General features: G+C 37.2%; 1 protein-coding gene across 2 annotated transcripts in view; it reads right to left on the bottom strand.

Annotated features, from left to right (window-relative positions):
- syt1 (synaptotagmin 1) overlaps positions 1-18603 on the bottom strand; it is a 245221-nt gene that overhangs the window by 165790 nt on the left and 60828 nt on the right. For both annotated transcript variants that reach the window (XM_015376098.1, XM_015376079.1), the window contains exon 2: positions 5772-5826. The gene's annotated coding sequence lies outside the window, so the exon portion shown is untranslated. The remainder of the gene's footprint in view (positions 1-5771; positions 5827-18603) is intronic.

Below are 18603 nucleotides of genomic sequence, written 5' to 3'. Positions count from 1 at the left end.
TAACGAGATGGTTATGTCATTATCTCGGAAAGGCTAAGGGGAAAAAAAAAAGTCAAGTAGAACTGCTCTTGGCTTCCTTACTAATGTGTCAGGAGGATCTCAAAATAACAAATTTACACTTTTAGCTTTAGTAGAACCGATTGCTAACATTAAAATAATAACGGCTTCCAAACTCTACCTAGAAAGTTGAATCCGGCGGCTGCAATTGATTCACAATGTCGCTGCCTGCATACTCCTTACATAGTCCTTCCATTGGCTTCCTGTATCTAACTTAGTGCCTTAGGAGCAAAATACATTACAAACTTGTTGCCAGTACTGTATTTAAACAACCCACATCTTTCAGGTTTTCAGGCTTTAATCTACTCGGCATACCCAAAACCAAACACTGAGAAGCAGCTTTTCATATCTGCCTCTAAGTTGTAACAAACTTCCAGATTACTATAGCCTGATAAACCAGACTAAATGTGAGATAAAATGTGTAATTTAGTCTGGCCCCAATGAATGAGACATCGGAAGATTTTTGATGAGAACAACCCGTTGTTTTTCAAACCATGTCTGTGCCTATTGGCCAACGCTCTGACCAATGAGTGCAACTCACTGTGATGTAGTAACGACAGGGTAATGTTTCTGTCTAATGGCATGTAGCGACAAAGTTGGTGGGGGAGTGTAAACAAACAACATGTCGGTAAAACGGCGAATACGTCCTTCTTAAAAATGAATGAGCGTAGAGCCTCGTCCTGCTCAAGTTTCAATGAAAACCCCAAGTCTAATCCTTCCAAAACTGATTCCAAAGCTGAGTCAAAGAGAACTGTTCAATAGTTGTTACCATCTTCCTTGTTGTGCTTTCTCCAGCGTCACTCAGAATCACAGCCTCAAAACCCCGCCCACTTTTTCTCTGCGTTGTGATTGGCCCTTTAGTTCTAGGGCCTGGGGCATTGATCAAGGCTAGACCAAACTTGCAGGCAAAAATGATTTTGGCCATTGGTGGGTGAGGCTAGTTTACTAGGGTAAGAATACTATAAAAACATTGAAACTTAAGTGGCCTTATGTCAGCAAAAATTTAAATTTTTTTAGGAGTGCTTTCCATTGTATTATTTAAAGCAGGCATCCCCAAACTCAGTCCTCGAGGGCCGCTGTCCTGCAGGTTTTAGAGGTTTCCCTGCTTTAGCACAGCTGATTATCATGATTGCAGTAGAGCTGAAGCCTGTTAATCAGCTTTCAATTAAAATCAGCTGTGCTGGAACAAGGAAACCTCTAAAGCCTGCAGGACAGCGGCCCTCGAGGACCGAGTTTGGGGATGCCTGATTTAAAGCGTTGACTAATAAAAAAAATTTTTGGTGTTGATAAAAAAAATAGCTTTGTATTAAAGACAACTTTCAGAAAATGCATATCAACTAAAAATCATTTTTCATTTCCAAACGAAATAATTCAAGCTATTTTTAATTCAAGCGAATTTTTCCCAGGCCTGATGTCACTGCAGTATTATCAGATGACAGGCTACGATTTGATTTAATGAACAAGGCAGGAAATGAAACAGCAGCTAAGTGAGATTGAAATGGGGGAAAATAATTCTCTCATCTCCCCCCTGAAAAGGAAACATAGTTGAACACAAAGCTTAATTTTGCACTGACAATGATGAGATAATCGCTGAAAGAGAATGTGGCTGACGGAGGTCCACCATGTTCTTGAAAACAACAGAATGGAAAAGAATATCTAACATTTACCTTCCATCCAATTTGACTTATTGGACTTTTTCTAAGATTATTAAACACAAAAAATAAACATTTCCAGTGAAGCATTAGTATATAGTTTAGTTACGTTTCTGTCTTGACATATTTTCGAAAGCCTTATTGGATAACTCTGACCTTAAATATAACTCCACCATTAAAGATGTTTATCTGAATCCTATTTCAATAACTTAGGTGGTTAATTTAATATAAAAGAATTTAGAGTAGGAAAAACGCCCCAGAGGGCGAAATAAAAAAAGAGGATACTTCCAGCATGAAGGACCTTGGCTCTGTTGGTAGGACAGATGTACAAAAATATATATTTATACAGCTAACAGTATTGTATAGAAATATGCCATGTACTGATGTCGATTTCTACATTTCTATTTGAGCATATTAATAGAACTTTTGCCTCACCACAGAGTATGTCTTTTCTGTATTGCGACATTGTACCGTGATCTAGGGGGTGGTCAGTTGGACTCAAATCAGTCACAGATCATTTGTCGGACCACATATTCAAACTCTGAATCTGAATTCTCACTTGAGACCAAGCATTTTTCACAACACTCTATGGACTGTTACTTTCCTCTAGCAAAGAGTTCAACCTTATCATAAAGCATGAATGATGATTAATTAGTCTGCTAATGGAAGTAGGCTGAAACGTCTCTGGAAGTGTGATAAGCTATGAAGTGTAAACAGTAGAAAACAGCTGAGTGGAGGTGGGAAGTGCAAACTGTATCAATCACTGTTGACAACCAAGACAGATTTAAGGATCATCAGCAGCAAAAGAGAAATTGCTGTTTCACTTCTAAATACCCCCAAGGTAGTTGGTTATATCAGCACATTTCAAAAGTGTTCTGTTAAGTCAGAAATATTTTCCTTTGATTAATTTATCCTTATAATGAGTAGAATCAAGGGCATATTATTACTTCTGTCTGTAGCCATGGAGAACGGAGACTAATTGAAGATATTTAAAAGAAAATTGGATTATGACTTCAAAGTAAGGAAATAACTTATTAAGCAAACTCCTTTATCTCAGTAATGCCACAATAAGCATATTCAACACATAAGAGAGCCCAAAGTACCAGAATCCATTACTGATAGCGTCTAGATCGCTTTATTCTGCATCCCAACAAATCAGGAGTAGGTTTTATTATTTTTTCAAATTATGTTGAAACCATCAGTTTTTTTGTTTTATTGAAATGATTTTCAATATTGTATGTAAAAATTAGATAGAAGGAGCTTGAAATATGATCAACTGTCTTTATGTAAGGAAGGAGAATGTTGCAGGATATGCAATAAATATACAGTGATGTTAAACATTGTAACATCTGATTCCTTAGTTGTTGTTTTATTAGTGCTTGTTTTTTTTTTTTTTAGAAAATGTAAATTACTTAAACCTAATTCTCAAGCTCAGTTATCTAAGGCATTAAAAAAAAAGTTGAACTTAAAATTGATCCACAAACATAGATTAGGATTCTCTATTTTGTCAAGGCTAATAACTTGTCATTGTTATTGTTTTAGTTAATGTTAATATTACTGCTCTGAGGGCTCAGTTTGGCTTAGTGGGTTAAAATGATCTGTACCGGTACTTACTGTAATATGGGTTATTTTCACTCTTGTGCATTAACTGAGCAAAAACAAACTGAAATCATCTTTCACCAGCACCATTAAACACTACCCTATTTGGGAGGTAATGATCCAACTCGTTTTCGGGGGCACTTCAAATAATTATATAATGCTAGAAAAAAAAAGCAACATTACTATTACAAAATCTTTTTTTCTTTTACTCATTTTAGTGATTATGGATGCATTAGAATTCAACAGAATGAAGAATGTGTTCAGATGCCTTGGTGCAAACAGCCAACAACAGACACTATTTGGTTGAAGTAAAAAAAAAAAAAAAAAAAAACATGTTCAGGTGTTTTAAATTAGGTAAATGTATTCTTAAAAGGTCATTACTCAGACATGTATGACATTCACCTGTTAAATATCAGAATTCAAATACCCTTTTATCTTTTTTTTCCCCACGTTCTTGAATGTTACATCCACAAACTAGTATTGATTTTATTGTAATGGTTTTCAGAATCTATTAAAAATGTTAAAATTCTAAAAAGTGCTGTATATCTATAAATATATATGAAAATCCTTTTATTCGCTGTAGGATCTACTGATTTGATTGATTTTATGTGAATGCGTCATGGGAAACAGACTGTAAGAGGTCACATTCTATAAATACTATAATTAGGCTTTTTCATTTTTTTGTTAATTACCAAATAATGAAAAAGCCATTTGCTGATTGCTTCATAGATTATAAAATAATAGACAACTGATGTTGATTTAGCCTAATGTATGTAATGTAATCCACAGCAACAGATTGCATTCAGAAAACATGTAATCAGTAAATAGAGTCCATCTTTTGTGATATTTATTATTTGAGGTTTCTGAGAGAATGTGTGTCTAACCCAGGCATCCCCACAGCTGATTCTGATGATTGCAGTTCAGCAAAAGCCTGTTAATCAGCTATCAATGTAAATCAGCTGTGCTGAAGCAGGGAAACCTCTAAAACCTGCAGGACAGCAGCCCTCGAGGACCGACTTTGGGGATGCCTGGTCTAACCAGAATCATAAAGACAACAGATAAAGCTTGAATTAAATTTCTGAATGTTTAAAGTTTTGGAGAGCACTACCACACCCATTAACCCAAATTTGAGAAAACGGCTAAGCTATGATAGGAGCATTAACCTAAAATGACGTTTTTAAGGAGAGCAATCATTCAGAGAAGTAGCCTTTAGGTCCATGTGTGGTTCTAACCCACTACTAAAATTAGACCATTTAATGAAAGGAAAACTGTTAGTTGTTCATTCTGCAAATCTGGCCTTTAATCTTTAGGTATAAAGACATATGAATCGTTAAACTGCAACAAACAACTTGTCAGAACTCACAAGCAAATTAATAGATTTTAAACCAGAATAAATTCTTAAAAAAAAAAAAAACATGATCAGCAGAACAATACCTCTAAAAGACTGGAGCTATAAAGTACCAGAAATCAAAATCAACGGTTTCATCTAACCTAGTCCAAATCCACACCCCATCCCAATCAAGTTTGGGCATGATTTTAAAACTGACATTGATAATCATTCTGAGCCAATACATTTTAGCTTCTCTACAAAGAGTTATGGGTAAAAGTTGTCATCCCCAAATGCAAAAGCAGTGTAGATCAGAATCCTTTAATATACTGTAATAATAGGATATGTTTTCTTGATCAGTTAAAAAATGACTATAACATGTATTAAAGTATGCTTCAAAATATTTGAAAGACATCAAGCAATACACATCGTTTTAGTTTGAAATTACTGAAGCTTCCATATGACTCTGATTTAGAAGAAGTGTTATGACTCAGTTTTATCGAAGCTCTCTCCATCATGAAAATGTTTATATTCGTTATTCATAGCCAGACTTGTCGTACCTTTGATCCCACACCTGTGCTTGTTCAGCCCCAAAGCAGCTCTTTGTGAATATTTACTGAAATATTTATGCAAAACTCCAACCTACCAAACAAGGCATAAACAAAGCCACAAAGTATTTTTGCATCATGTTTTAAACAAAGTCAGTGCCTCTCAGCCTCCGGAGTGAATGGCCACTTCAGTCGCTCTGATCACAGCTGACTTCACTCCATTGAATTAACACACAGTTTTCTTGGCTACAGGCTCAGGGGCCATGTTGGAGCCTCACTGGTGAATATTAGATTGCACGCCTCCAGATCTCATTAAAGGAAGCAACAGGACAATGTCTGCATCCCAAATGAGAACAGAGGCCATCAAGCATCCTGACTCCCTGTTGGATCTACCGATTTGATTGATTTTATGTGAATGCGTCATGGGAAACAGACTGTAAGAGGTCATGTTCTGTAAATACTATAAATTAGGCTTTTAAATTTTTTTGTTTCATACCAAATAATGAAAAAGGCATTTTCTGATTGCTTCATAAATAGATTATAATATAATACAAAATTGATTTGATCGTTATCAAAGAGCAAACTTACAGGATCTTGAAGCTGATCCGTTTCTTCCCGTCTTCCCTTACCAGATGAATGCACACTGAAAAACAAACATGAGTCATTATCAGAAATGTGCAGAAAGAACTTACTGTAAGGGAGAAAAAACAAGCAGCTATGAGTGGAAAAAAAGCCTAAAAAGAAAGTGAGGGTCAAGACACATGCGATTGAGGAAACGTTTTATGAAAGTGTGTCAAATGATTCCTCGCAGACATGACAGCTTTACGGAAAATCAAATTAGTGGGTCATTGTGGGTTTGTCCAGCATTAGCCACACACAATTAATGAGAGTTTTAAATAAAATCAACTTGAGCCTAAGGCAAGGCTCTTTAACAGTAGTTAACTAGTACTAACTACCTATTAAACATTGTCTGTAGAAATGCAGGCTGTCTAACATCAAAGAAAAATTCTGTTCTGAAAGATATTTATATATTATTTTGTTTTGCTTTTTGTATCTATTGTAGTTCCGGGCTGCATAAGGGGAATAAAACAATAACTTGCTGCTTTAGATGAGCCAAACAAAGAGTAAAACCCTTTTGGAAAACTTTACTGGATATGTCTAATTTCTAATAATAAAAAATATATGTTTTTACAGCTTTTAGGTTAAAGTAATTGTAACCTTTTATTATAATTTTTTCTATATTAATACTCCAAGCAAAAGGTTAAACATTAGTTTTCAAAATGAAACGCAAAAAAGTAAAATGGCAGGAACACCTTGGTATTTCTAAGATTAACTTTAAAGTAGCAAAATAAAAACTCACCCACCGTGTCATTAAAAGGCTACGCAGAAACAAACAACCACTTGCAAAATCAAACTAAAGGCCAACTTCAACCTTGTATAGAGAGCCCATGCAAAATTAAAAGCAAAGATCGACTTTAACCAAAGCTCAGATTTAACTATGTTTACATTATTTTGATATTAGATTAAAAGTAATATGCATTCAACCAAGAAGTTTAGTTATTCAAGGAAATTATACTGAAATGGAATAAAAAAGCTTAAACAATGTATGTATTTCATGAAAATCTATGTTTTTAATGAAATTCTACGGCTAAAATGACTTAAAAGCTTTAAATACTGAAAAGATTTTCTAAACCTTCACTTTTAGTTTCAAATCTTAATCTTTTGTAATTAGCCCCCAAACTCCAATGAAGCACGCAATTTTTGGATGCTGTTTAAAAAGCATACATGCAGTAACAGTGGACAGAAAAAACACCCTTTTAACGGAAAAAATCTGCAGCAGAACCAGGCTCAGCGTGACAGACCGTTCGCCTAGACTGACTGACTGTTCCAGAAGACTGAAGAAGAGACACAAAAACAATGTTCAATGTTTCAATGTTAGAGAGGGTAACAGCAATCTAGCTTTATAGTCTATGTGATTCCCTGTGAAAGAAACAGTTACGCAGATGAGCTCTGAGGTGGTTTTTATTTCAAATGGATGAAAAAGAAATGCCTTAACAGTTCTACATCTATAAAAGATTTCCATTAATTTATTATGAGATCTAATTTATGATTTTAGATAGTTACTTTCCACCTTTAGAAAATAAATAATACGACCAAATCTTTAGTAGCCTTTGCATCGTTAAATATGTTTTTGGAACATGTTTTATACAGCCTGAGCTCAGCTAATCACTTAAAGTTACTTAGAATATTCACTTTGAATGAAACATTAAGAAGACATCTAAAAGACGTTTTCCCAATCCTGCAATTCTTAAATTCAGAGGTAAGGGATAAAGAAAGTGTTTTGGTTGAAGAAACAAAAAAAACTAAAATGAGAAGGGGGAAATTTATGTGGAACTTGTAAGCACTTGAAACTAAAACATGTTTTTGGATAGATTGTCCTCCCACAATTTTTACACGTACATGAAAAGTTCCCCAATGATTTCCAGCATTATTTGTTACAGAAACTCTCAGATGGAGAAGTGAGGGAGAGCGAAGACAGCAGCAGTGCTGTACATCGATTGGTAAAAGGCAGAAAATCAGTACCAGAACGGGCCGGCTATCTTCCAAAAGATGAAGCCGTGAAAGATATAAACAGGCACTAATTAGTAGCTGATATTTACCAGTAGACAGCAGGAGGGCTTTCAAAGCCAACTCTGTGCTTTTACTGAAAAGGTGTTTCATGAATTTGTAACAGTCAAGTGGGCCTGAAAAACAAATAAATCTTTGTCTACCTCCAGGGACGCATGCTCTTAAAATAGACCTCAAGTGCCTTGGGATGCCAGTCAGACTTCAAGCAGTCATTGACACCCAGTAAGACAGGGAACAACCTCAAGACATGTCTGTTGTCCTGGAAAAGGGGTAAAGAACAGACTCTAAACCACGAGTGATAGTCGCTGAGCATTCTGTCGATGTATATTATACTTTGAAAAACCTAACTGAAACTCAAACATTAGAAATGACAGAGGCAGCTATTAAGGCAAAAAGTTAATTTTGCTTCCAAGCATCCAACAGCAGTGGATCAACACTCTGAGAGGCCTTTCTCTAGACTCCTACCATTCAGTTCCATTTGTGACTGTTTAAAAAAAAAAACTGAGCAAGCTCAGGAGGAAGGATTAATGTAAATGTAATATATAACAGAAGTTTTATTAGCTTCTTTAGAAAACTCTTTTTCAATGACAGCACCGAATATGACTATACTTTGTTACATTTGTAAGGCGATTAAATCTGAATATGTCTATAATTAGGCTTTATTGGCGAGGATTTCAGTCTATAATCAAATATGAGTGGAAATAAAAAGGACATGGTTATGTTTTAAAGTGCCTTGAGATTACTTATTCTGGCACAAAAACAGAAATAAAAAAGGGAGTTGAATTACTGAAGTTGGTTTTATTTAAAAACACAAAGCAATTGCATTTACCATATACACCGTTTGTTTTTCCACAAATGCATTTCAAAAGGACAGTTACCTTTAGAGCTGCATGTAAATAAAACTTAAATTACTCAATGTCAATCTTTGCAATGTTTTTACGCTCGGCGAGATATCTTTTTCCAAGTGGATAGTCTCCGAATGCACAATTGTTATAAAACATACACATTTAATAGCTGTGATGTTAAAACTCAATCGACGCAGTGATCTTTAAAAAAACAAACTATAATAAACTACATATAGGTTAAGTATAATTAACAAAAAAATTTAACATAATTACCTTGAAGACACATTAAATGAAACATGCAGTTAATACTTTCAACAGCCCCCTTAACTGTGATCGATTACTGAAATAATCAACTAATTTAGAAATTAATCTTTACTTTGAGTTGAGACTCTAAAATATAACACTGTACTGAGCTCAAAACAGAAAATACCAAATTTGTAAAACATCTGTAAACGTATTGCGTTTAAAATGAAAAACCTTTTTTGTAATCAATATGCTTTATCCAGAAGTCCTCAAGTGACATAGTTTAACATTCACCAGGTATAAATTCTGTATAAGATCTTTTTAAAGGCCTACTTTGTTGTCTTGATCAATTGTACAATCAGTCACTGACTACAGTAAATATTTTTTTTTTTGCACCACAGTTTAGACTGGTAGCTTCTTCGGTATTTAACAATAGAGATTCATATTTGTTTTCCCATTTTGAATTGTGCTTAAAAAAGAAAAAAAATTAAAATCCATAAATATGGTCATCTCTGATTACATATTTAACCCTTAAACCCCACATTTACATAGCTTGTGCACAAAAGTATTGCATACCAAAAATCAGGGATGTATCTCATTTGAAAGGTATACCTTCTAGTTCCTGGAGATATGTGTACACACTCGGTAGGTTTGATACAAACCAGAGCTTTGTGACTTCAAACGTGTCCAAAAAAACATTTTTCCCCTTGAATAAAAGAATGCTATTTTTATTATGTTATATCATTTTTTTTATAATTCATAGTAGAATACTCCCACTTACTGCACTTCTTCATGTTTTTGACATCAACTGTGTAATATTTCAGATCTCTAGTCATAAGCATTGTGAAACTATGACGCTTTCTGTATGTAAAAGGTCCATTTGGTACAATTGTGCCAAATTTGGACCAAATGTTACAAACTGGATTATTTGAATTTTATGAATAAACTGACCATACAAAAAAAATATATTTCTATGTTTAGATTTAGGAAATATCTACAGTGATTACTGGAAAGTCAGGAGTTACTAAACAACTCCTAAAAGGCACAACAGGAATGTATAATACGGACTGGATAAACAACCTATAATTTAATCTTAAATATAGTTAGCGCAATGGGATTGTCATCTCTCAGATTTGAAAACCAAAATTAAAATTCCGAAGGTGCGTTTAGACCAAGAGCAATGTCCACTGTGATTTCACCGTTCTGCATTTCAGATGCAAAATAATTAAACCCTGGACCACATCATCACATTGGAGGAGCTTCAGCTGTGTGAAGCTGATACCTTACTGACATGAAAACACTCAGCAAATATACTGAATGGTTATTGCTTCTTTAGTGCAAGTTTGTGCATTTAGAATGGTAAAAAAAAATTATAGAAATAAAAAATAAAGATCACATGTGCTGCTGTTTTTTTAGCAGCACATTTTCAGCCACCCCCCACCCCCCATCAAGCCTTGAATTGAACCAAAAGTATCTACTTTTTCAGTGCTACTTGATCCTTGCAGGTTAAACTGTTGTTTGTGCTGATTTGGTTTTTAACATTAAAGAGCCAAATCCCATAGGGAGACCAAAGCTGCATAGGGCAGACAGAAAAAAAAAAGCACTACCCAGATATATGCCCTGCAAAGAGGTAGGCTGTCAGTAAAGCAAAGAAGCAGCAATCCCCAGGGCAAAGAGGTACAGACGAATACACAAAGCCTCACTGAACCCGCAAACCCATTATCTCCCAACACATGGGCCAAGCTCGGGTCCCAGGCCCGATACCAATCATTGGAGGCCAACGGCACCATGGTGGGGAGGAGAAAGTCCACTGTGGAATTTAGAAACAAGAAGACACAAGATAGGAACGGCATATTATCATACCAGACAGCCCTGGGCATTACTGCCTCTTCACCTTTCAGGAGGTGTGCGGAGTTTGAAAATTCTGAAAAAAAGGGAAAGCAATCGTTACCTCCGCCAAGGAGGCTATGTTTTCATTGCTGTTGGTTAATCTGTTTGTTTTCAAAATAGCTAACAAAATTTTGGATGTATTTTAAAGAACTTTTTGTAGAATGTGCGTATTGTGACTGGCAACGGTCGATTACATTTATAGGATGATCCGGGTTACTATCTGGATCCAGCTATCTTTTAAGATTTGGTGAATACAGGTACTAACTTAAGGTGGAAGTCATAATATGTTGGAGGTAATGAGCTATTTGGCTGAGGTCTGTGCTCTCTGAATGCTTTTCTAGTTCAGAGAGCTTCTTACTAGTTCTATTTCTAGTAAGAAGAGCTTTTTTTTGCTAAAAACTCAGTTTCCTTTCTCGGTTAGAGGTCAGGCAGCAAAGTTGGGCCCAATCCCAAACTGGACCCCTAGACAGTACCACTAACCCTGTGTTTGTGTGTTCCCGCAGTAGGGCCACCATGTCCCGAACCACATTGAGGGTAGGGCGAATTGACTGTTCGCTTAAATAGTGAGTCTGTATCACAGTAGGCTCACTGGAATTTGGCAGCAGGTGCAATGGTGGCCTTATTGGGAAACGCCTGCATTTAAAATTGATCCACTGATTTTCTGTATCTTTGTTACACTAACAGAAACTCACAAAGCAGAAAAAAGAAAATACATCAGTTCCAGAAGGCAAGGTCCTCTCGGAAATTGTTTAATTTGACAGTATGAAGTTATTTCCAAGAAAGGGGCAAATGTTTGATTCCATGTCAGCCCAGTGAACAGCTTTTCATGTGTCTGTTTGGAAAAATAATGGAGCTGCCAGATTTGTGGGATCACTCAAACGCCCCATTTGAAGTATTACAGCTGCTGTCATTTAATGGTTGCCAAATATATAATGTTCCAGGGACGGTTGAACAAACCAAATGGCTGGTGACGCTCCGTACTTCCCACGATGGCAGCTTGACAAAGAAGCGAAATGTGCTAAACAGGCTTCCATCCCAATTCAATTCACATGCCTGCGTGTCAAACCCAACTCGGTGCGAAAAAATTATCAACTTCAAATGGCCAAATATACTGAATGGTATTGTCAAAGCAAACATTTCCCCTCTGTTTGAATGGTGCTTTAGGTCTTTACTCCAGCAGATGAGGCTTGAGGGGAAGGTAACCCCCAGACAAGCCTACGAGAACCTGAAAAAAAGTAAAGTAAATCAGTGTTTTTTTTCTGACACTGATGTTTCTGGGTAACAGCTGATGCAACTGTCTTTATCTCCAGTAGCTAAAAAAAAAAACACAGACGGGGTCTGTCACTAACAGGAGAGATGTGACGGCAAGCAAATTGCCCTCATTTGCAGATACAGTATGTATGAGGTTCTTGGCTCATGACCTTCAGTTTTCCATTTGTCCCGATTGCATCCCTTTACGAATCTACCATACCCCCAATTCATACAGATCACCCCACAGAGCCACTGTCCTTCCCCCATTACCAACAGTCCCCCCAGTCAAGCTCCATCCATGTCCACTTCCTCATTTGCTCCAACAGCCTTTCCATGGCCTAGAAAGCTGAAAGCCACCATGATCATAGTTGTCCCAAGCAGGGAGTTAAGAAAGAGGACAGGCATCATTCTGTGCTCAATGCTCAGAATGAACACTTTTTAGAGGTATTTGAAGAAGTAGTCAACAAAATGTAGTTGAGTACTCTTTATTTTATTTTATTTTTTTGGGTACAGAAGTTTCAGCTTATTTGTGGAGAGGTTTTGGTGTAGACCAGCAGTTATAAGTTATTTTAAATAAAACATTAACTTCACATAAGTTATTGTCTCCATAAATGTATGCAGACGTAACTAAAAACAAGGAAGGGTGGAATATGCATTATAGGAATTTAAAAAAAGACGATTATATATATATAATCTCCTGCAGGTGTTTGCAGTGACCTAAGGAGCAGACAGAGAAGTAGCCATCCTGTCTTTCATGTATGAGCCACTGGTTTCTTGCTCTTCTGGTATGAACTGAGGACCATGGACATCAACTTCAGCAATGTCTTCTTCTAAATCCACCAGATCATTAGCGGTGATACAGATGTTGTGCAGAAATGCAATACATGCAACAATCTCAGAGGTGAATGCTCGGCTGACCAAGAGGGCTTTAAAGTATGTGGCTCTGCATTTAGAGTTCATCACAACAAATGCTCCCTCCACCACTGAGCGAGGCTGGGCGTGGTGGCAGTTGTTGAGCTCTTTGCCTCATCCATGTTGGGGCAGCTTGTAATAATCGATGATGTCAAGTTGTCTTTCCGGGCAGGGATTTTCAACATCCACCAGCAGACAGAACTCTGAGGATGTCATAAAGCCTGACTGTAAACTGGACTCTTTCTGAGGACTATATCATCATGGACACAACCTGGATAGCAGACAAAAACATTGAGCAATCGACAGACAGCATCGCAGATGGCCTGCAGCTGGATACAATACTTTGCCCAAGCTGGAAAAAATCCCTAACCAAGGACGGGTGGCTAAGCTGGAGAGGGGAGGGAGATCATGGTCGCGAACTGTGTTTATTCGGTGGATGACCCAAAGCATTGTGGATTTCGGGAACACGAAAGCAGGAGACACTACAGGGAGGGAGAGGCCATGAGCAAGGCTGTAGAGGAACATCAACACACCCATTTCCTGACCTCGGTAGTGGTCTCTTGGGTTTTGGGTGGGCCTCAGTAAAGCCGCCACAGACCACTGGATCAGTGGCCTCCCTCTTGAGGCAGGCTGAGTTGAGCTGCATGAACAGCACTGTCCCTACCTGAAAGGAAACCGGCCTATCAATAAAATCCCAAGAAGTATTTACCTCTTGCCGAAGCAGCAAAGGCAACAACAGTTGTAGATGTTTTTTCCTTTAGCATGTAGCAGCCATCATTGCTGCTTGCAACCTGGGCCACAGAGCTACAGCCATAAACATGAAGTGTCTCTGTGTTGCCATATCAACAACTGATTTCTTTTTCCAGAGGATTGAAGAGACCATCCCATTCTCATTTATACTCCCCATTTTCAATCAAGGCTTCCTCCACAGCTGTGAGTGTGAAGGGGTAACGTTTAGGGGTCAGTATGGGCCCCTGAGTTTGGTTTAAAGATCTGCTCATATAAAGGAAGGAGATAAGGTCCAGATGTCTAAGTCCAAGGGTTTGAGAGACAGTTCATTGTATATCTATGTCGGTGTAATAGTTGTAAACAGTCCAATTGGAGACAAGTTTTTGGGTTTATCACATAAAAAGCTTTTGGCAACTCTAACTTCCAACTGTGATTGAATTTGTCCTTTCTGCCTTTTAAACTGTTTACTTTTTCTCCACTTTTTTGTGTTCATCATTAAATATTTTATCATTTACAGGTGCTGGTCATAAAATTAGAATATCATGAAAAAGTAGATTGATTTCAGTAATTCCATTTAAAAAGTGAAACTTGTATATTATATTCATACATTACATACAAACTCATATATTTCAGATGTTTATTTTGTTTAATTTTGATGATTACAAATGAAAATCTCAAATTCATCATATCAGAAAATTAGAATATTACTGAAGACCAATAAAAACAAAGGATTTATAGAAATGTTGGCCAACTGAAAAGTATGAACATGAAAAGTATGAGCATGTACAGCACTCAGTATTTAGTTGGGCCTCCTTTGGCCTGTATTACTGCAGCAATGCGGCGTGGCATGGAGTCGATCAGTCTGTGGCACTGCTCAGGTGTTATGATAGCCCAGGTTGCTCTAATAGTGGCTTTTAGCTCTTCTGAATTGTTGGGTCTGGTGTATTGCATCTTCTTCTTCACAATACCCCATAGATTTTCTATGGGGTTAAGGTCAGGAGAGTTTGCTGGCCAATTAAGAACAGGGATACCATGGTCCTTCAACCAGGTACTGGTAGCTTTGGCACTGTGTGCAGGTGCCAAGTCCTGTTGGAAAATGAAATCTGCATCTCCAAAAAGTTGGTCAGCTGCAGGAAGCATGAAGTGCTCTAAAACTTCCTGGTATGTGGCTGCGTTGACCCTGGACCTCAGAAAACGCAATGGACCAACACCAGCAGATGACATGGCACCCCAAACCATCACTGACTGTGGAAACTTTACACTGGACTTCAAGCAACGTGGATGAAGTGCCTCTCCTCTTTTCCTCCAGACTCTGGGACCTTGATTTCCAAAGGAAATGCAAAATTTACTTTCATCAGAGAACATGACTTTGGACCACTCACCAGCAGTCCAGTCCTGTTTCTCTTTAGCCCAGGCAAGACGCTTCTGACGCTGTCTGTGGTTCAAGAGTGGCTTGACACAAGGAATGCGACAGCAGAAACCCATGTCTTTCATACGTCTGTGTGTGGTGGTTCTTGAAGCACTCACTCCAGCTGCAGTCCACTCTTTGTGAATCTCCCCCACATTTTTGAATGGGTTTTGTTTCACAATCCTCTCCAGGGTGCGGTTATCTCTCTTGCTTGTACACTTTTTTCGACCACATCTTTTCCTTCCCTTCGCCTCTCTATTAATGTGCTTGGACACTGAGCTCTGTGAACAGCCAGCCTCTTTAGCGATTACCTTTTGTGTCTTGCCCTCCTTGTGCAAGGTGTCGATGGTCGTCTTTTGGACAACTGTCAAGTCAGCAGTCTTCCCCATGATTGTGTAGCCTATAGAACTAGACTGAAAGACCATTTAAAGGCTTTTGCAGGTGGTTTGAGTTAATTAGCTGATTAGAGTGTGGCACCAGGGGCCATCAATTTTGAACCTTTTCACAATATTCTAATTTTCTGATATGATGAATTTGAGATTTTCATTTGTTGTCATTTGTAATCATCAAAATTAAACAAAATAAACATCTGAAATATATGAGTTTGTATGTAATGTATGAATATAATATACAAGTTTCACTTTTTAAATGGAATTACTGAAATCAATCTACTTTTTCATGATATTCTAATTTTATGACCAGCACCTGTAAGTCACTGATGTCTTATTTGGCAAATTGTTCTACTCATGTTATATAAAAAAAATGTCTTAAAAAGTTGCAGAATAAGGAAAAAGCACAAAAGAAAAACTAATTTTGATGCCTACTCTCCATTTGCATTTCATCAATGAATACTTCTGTTGCCTTCTAATGTTCTTTTCTGAACAATAATTCCACGAAGTTGTATTCAGTCAGTCAGTCTTAATGAAACACAAAATACTCTCCTGTGCAGCACTGAGGAGCATTGCAATATCCATATACAATAGGGATAGTTGTCTCATAAGAAACAAACATAATATTACTATCAGGCTCATATGGACAATCAGTCTGCCACATCTATTTAATAAGAAGTCAGGCAGGATCAGTGTTTGGGGAACAATTGGGATTTTTTTTTTTTGTTCAGCAGTAGTGACACAGAGCCAATATCCTGCATGGAGATATTACTCCTGAGAAGGCTTGATCACCCTTCCCAGTCCTCTATCTACCTCCATACAGCATGAAGGCTGGATAGAGCCCCTTTCATACTCCTCCTGCCTTCCAGACGGGCAGCCTTGACTACAGGCAGATTTGAGGTCCACTTGAATTTGGCTCCGAAGAATTTGGCAGAAGTATAGCAGCAAGGCTGTTAGCAAACAACAGAAAGATGAATAGTCATTCTGCCTGCCAAACCTTTGCACAAGGGCACTTGTATTTTTTTTTTTAGGATGTAATGAGCCTGTGGTGTAACTCTGTCTTGTATGCCTCTGTTTCTAAGCTGTTTACACTATTTAACATCAAGGGCAGCATTACAATTCACATGTGTTAGTTTCCCCACAAATATTAGCTGCAAAATCTAGGAAGTGCAGTTTTATTTGACATCAAAATGCATAAAGGCATTTCATTTGAGAGACAAGAACAGGCCACTGAAGAATTTTGAAGGTGTAGTACAATTATAGTAGTTACAATCCACATGACCAACTGGCTTCAGGTACGTCTGAATGTTGTTGGTCTTTGAAGGCCTCGAGGCACTATTCAGATAAATGTAAAAAACTCACAAGAGTACAAATACTTGTGGATGCCGCTGTAAATGTAGAAAAGTCCAAATACTACTGACAACCATGTACAAAACTGAACATTTTCCATCACCTGGTAATCACATTTTCATATTTTAATAATCCTTGCAGCAGTTATTGCTCTTCAAGCTCGATTTAAACATTAACAATAGGATCACTGAGAAATAACCCAACAAAATCTATTCTTACAAGACAGTTCTCTACTGAGACTGAAAGAATAATTAATTTCTTTGTTTGCCTTGTTTACTCTGTGCAGAGGAGGAAGAATGGGTCTGTGCTGTCAGTTACCATATGATCTGGTGCCCCAGTCTGGCCAGGCCTGTCAGTCAACGTTTCTCTGTTGACATCAAAACATTCCATAATCTTTCTGCTGCAGATGCTGGAGTCAGATGGAAAAAGAAAATTAAATATAAAAAGAGAGAATGAGAAAAAGCCTCTGACGCTGTTCCTGCTAATTATGCTGCCTGAGATGTATCTCTGTCATCAGATTAAACTGCATGACAGATAGTAACAAACTGCATCTTTGCCTATTTACTGAGCTGAATATACAAGAGTCACAATCAAAGCGTGAAATGAAATTATATGAAAGAAATATATGAAACAAGGATAACAACAGCAGCACAATCATAGATTTACCCTAACAGTTTGAAAAGAGGACAGAAAAATGGTAAAAACAAGATTTGTATAAATGATTTCTGAACATGTCTTTACTCTCTTAACTCTACAGGGTTTTTTGATCTACTTGAAACATTTTATACAAGTAGACAACCTTAGAAGGATCTAGATGTGCTTAGCAGAACAGATGTGCCCCCTTGAAAAGACATTTCCCAGCAAAGGAGCCAGCAAAAAGCTGTTACCTTGGAGCCAGAGTATGCCTAATCATGACCATAATACAAACTGGCTGAATGGAACAAATGTGAGCCTACTGTATTGACTAAATGAAGTAAAGCAATTAAGGGCTCAATAAATAAATTTAAAATGTCTTTTTCTAGCATAAATTAAATGTTTGGGTCGGGCTTGGAGCCCCAACGAACTTCAATAATTGCCAGGGAAAAGCAAAACGTCCTTGAAACTGGCACTCAAATCAGACGGTGAAATAGCATTCAGATGGTCTCTCTGCATGATGATGACACAGCGTTTGCTTAGCATGGCCTCTCCTGTGCTTTGCCCTTGAATCCTAATAAGTTTACAGTTTGCCTAACTTCGATTGCAAGCTTTGTTTGACAAAAAGTCAAACAAATAAAAGCCGAGTTCTATTTTGCCAATTCATCCATCTAAAAGGTGAAAAAAGTTTTTAAATCATGCATGCAATACTGCTTATCTTTTCAAGTTGAAAGTCAATGAACTTTAACAAGTATTAAAATGCTTAAAAATAAAAAGTCCATATTATAAAGCAAACCATTGCTTTAAATAAAGTTAAAATAAACGTTACATGTTGATAAATTTCTTTTAAAAAGATAATAAATCAACAATGGCACAATTTTTAATACCCCTGCTGACAATATTTTTCACAACTTCCTTTTCCTAACAAGATAACTTTCACAGCCTAATCCACTAAAGCTTGCGTACTGTATATGAAGCAGCTCAGTCAATTTAGCTTGTTTGCTTTCATGAATATCCTGAACTGAAATACTGAATTAGGTCTTTTTAGGCTTTTTTTATCTCATCATTCTACTACCGACCAGAATGTGTTAAGGCTGCTTTAATTAAAGTTAATTTCATTAAGGAGCAGCAGGGAAAGGCAA

Source organism: Cyprinodon variegatus, unplaced genomic scaffold, assembly GCF_000732505.1.
Source record: "Cyprinodon variegatus isolate N-32 unplaced genomic scaffold, C_variegatus-1.0 Scaffold7, whole genome shotgun sequence".
NCBI lineage: Eukaryota > Metazoa > Chordata > Actinopteri > Cyprinodontiformes > Cyprinodontidae > Cyprinodon > Cyprinodon variegatus.
Note: the sequence above shows the minus strand (reverse complement) of the source record. Positions and strands in the feature narration are given on the sequence as shown.